At 42.0% G+C, this 3,265-nt stretch overlaps 1 long non-coding RNA gene across 1 annotated transcript; it reads left to right on the top strand.

Moving 5' to 3' along the window:
* Nucleotides 1-1,233: 1,233 nt before the first annotated feature.
* LOC133849901 (uncharacterized) lies at nucleotides 1,234-1,632 on the top strand. Its single transcript, XR_009895505.1, has 2 exons — nucleotides 1,234-1,481; nucleotides 1,558-1,632. It is a non-coding gene; the product is annotated as an uncharacterized LOC133849901 (long non-coding RNA).
* The last annotated feature ends 1,633 nt before the right edge of the window (nucleotides 1,633-3,265 follow it).

The following is a 3,265-nucleotide window of genomic DNA, read 5'->3' as shown; positions in this document are numbered from 1 at the left end:
CGGCCTGTATCCGCCGAGTTGCTGGCAGTTGTGGTTCCCATGCCGGATGCTACTGCTGGTGGTTGAGTTCCCGGTTGCAAAGCCTCTTGCTCCAATGCTACAAGTGCCTCAGTCGATGGAAACTGTACTTCCGGGAATCCACGAAAGTTCATCGGAGTCCTCGCCATACTTCCCACTAAATGCGGCAGGTTCCCCGGTGCTCCATCTGTTTCCCGATCCTCTGACATTTCTAATTTCGTATCAATCTACTGCTATGTAAGAAAACGATAACTACCAAAATAAGCTCCTATAATAAATAAATAAACACCATAAATAAATACGTACCCTAATAAATAAATAAATAACTCAAACAGCAACAAAACTTTTCCTTTTATAACATTAACGAACGGAAGGAGAGAAAAACTTCACACTACGACCTAACCAACGCTTTACTACGCACAATTCAAACAATGGACAAACACTTAAGCACTAATCAGATGCTCTATCCATCACTCTCGTGATGGATGGCATCAGGAGCGCTACTTGAGGTCTATTTTGAATCCGTCTCGCTTTTGAGCACGATTGGTGTCCGCTGTATGGCAGGTGCGGCGCAGAATCGATCCTGTATCGATCTGGGTCACCTGTCGCCTATGCTGATAATAGAGCATCAGGCCAGCACACATCCAACGCCACTCAAAATGAGACGGAACAAATAGTATACATAAACAACGAAGAGAAACTAAGAGACAACAAGGCTAACCTAATATCACAATTTTATTACAGTCTTTGTTCGTTGCTGCCACCAGGCTACGATGACACGTTGCAAACTCTTTACTGCACTACTGCAACACTGCAACAAAAAAATGACATTAAGACTTGGATCCTGTCACCAAATGAAATATTGTTCAGAGCCACGCAATTATGGGTGACTACATCGTACCACATAAGACATCAGATGAACACAATTTCACTCGACAAAAGGACATACACTACATCGATGGAACTATCTCTTTTTTAATTTTCTTGAATTCAAATTTCAAATTCCATTTGGGCGCCATATTGTTACGGACTGGTTGTCTTCCTGGGGCCGTGCCGGCTGGCTCATCGGTACTCAGGTGGAGTTCCATACCTGGCCCGCAGTCCGCACAATCGATAATTTCACCGATATTAACAGCTGTTTATAACAGAAGAAAAAACGCATCACTAACAGAAAAACATAACAGCTGCCGCGCAATTGAAAATTGCGCGAAACAAAAGGAAATTCAAATCAAACTATTGACGATGATAAGTACAAAGAAAAACAATAATAAACACACTCACTGATCCATTTTATGTTTGAACAGGGCCACAGCTGGACCCCGGCGTACCCATCCTGCCTGAGATGGCCACATCGACGCCATCTCCTTTGCGTTGGCCACTATATCAGTGGCTGCTCCTCATCCGGCGTAGTGCTGTGGAATTCCCTCCCTCCATGCTGAGAAACTTACACAACCATGTTCAACGTAAGTACTATTTTATAATTCATGAATTTTTCTTAATAACTAACATTTACTTTATTTACTTAATTTTTATTTATAGATAACATACAATTATTTGGACTTTAAAACGGCAAAGGAACAAGATTCATAAACCACGCAGTAGGACGAGCGAAACCAACATGTAGCCGCAACGGCGTAAAGGACAACTTTTATTATATGTAACACCTTCAGGGGATGGGTATGTCTGCATTTATCAATTTACATACACATGTTCGTATGCTTTAATATAAATATCTTTACTTACGTCGCTTAAACATCTACTTTGACCTACCTAAGAGCTCTTGGGATTGGTAAAGGGGCGAATTGAGTGATGATTGAAAAATGTGTGTATATATATATGTAAATTAGTAAACATGAACATCTAATCCCGCAGCAAGTAGATTTTAAGAATGTATGTATGTATGTATAAAGGTGTCTGTGGCCCTACTCTGTTATTTATTTACAAGAAAATAAATTTGAAGTTACTTTAATTTATATCGTATTTCGAACTTTAATTTACTTTAATTAATTATTTATTTAATTTACTTGGAAATTTCATTTACTTTGCAACATTCTTAAATTAATGATTGCTAAATGATCTTGCAGTAAAATACAGACAACAAATTACAAAAAAAATACAATTGATTGCTGTTTACTTTTACGCAACGTGACGGCAGTTGCGAATGTTTGGACGAAGCGCACTGGCGGTCGGATATGGGGCGGGCTTGGAACTGACTCACCAGTCGATATCCTCCTCCTGCCTCAGCGTTGGCGGCGTGGTCTCGCCCACTATCCCACGTCGTGGATGCTTCTCCACGTCGTTGAAGCGCCGTGTGCCTTCTTGCGGCGACGGTCGCCCGCGCTTGTCCAGCGGTGACGCTCTGGTTGTAGCTGTCGTTGTTGTTGTCGTTCCAGTTGCTTGTTGCAGCTGATATTGCTGCTATTATTGTTGTTGTTGTTGCTCTGGTTATTGCTGCTTCTGCTGTTGTTGTTGCCGCTCCTTTGGATGTTGCGGTTGGATGCACATGTACACTACACCGTCAGCGCTTAATGCCTGATTCAGAGCTGCTGCTGCTTCTCTTGTTGCAGTTGATGTTGTTGTTGTTGCAGTTGATGTTGTTGTTGTTGCTGCTGATGTTGTTGTTGTTGCTGCTGCTTTTGTCGTTGCAGTTGCTGCTGCTTTTGTAGTTGCAGTTGATGTTGTTGTTGTTGCTTTTTCACTGCTTGTTGGTGTCTCGCGCCTTTATACTCTCGGCGATTCAACCGGACTTGCTATGGCGCGAACATTGACTAGCCAAAATAACACTCGAACAGTCTTTTTCTATAGGTGGAGCGTCTCCAACCTCCTTCAAAATTCCACTCCGCAAGGAAAAAAAAATCAAGATCGTCAGCACGATCTTCCGGCCGACCGTCTCCAACCTCGATCAAAAATCAACTTTTCGAGCCAGCAAAATCCACATGCTCATCTCGTGAAAAATTTGACGTTCCTCTTTCATCTCCTATTTTACAGCTGGAGCCATTTTTCAAATTTTTCCCTCCCTGGAGTTGCCATTCCCTATCTCCGATATATCGCTTCGCGATATATCGATAACCCCCCCTAGCATTGCTGGCACAAACGATATCCAAAACGTAACATTATTACAATTTCGAGTATATGTACAAATTTAATAAGCACGGGTGCTATCGATTGTGATAACAATCGATATATTTCATCTCCTTCATGAGCAACTTGTGACGTTGCCAGTCTCACGTTGGGCTAGCCAACCATT

This window comes from Drosophila sulfurigaster, unplaced genomic scaffold, assembly GCF_023558435.1.
Source record: "Drosophila sulfurigaster albostrigata strain 15112-1811.04 unplaced genomic scaffold, ASM2355843v2 ctg21_pilon, whole genome shotgun sequence".
NCBI lineage: Eukaryota > Metazoa > Arthropoda > Insecta > Diptera > Drosophilidae > Drosophila > Drosophila sulfurigaster.
Note: the sequence above shows the minus strand (reverse complement) of the source record. Positions and strands in the feature narration are given on the sequence as shown.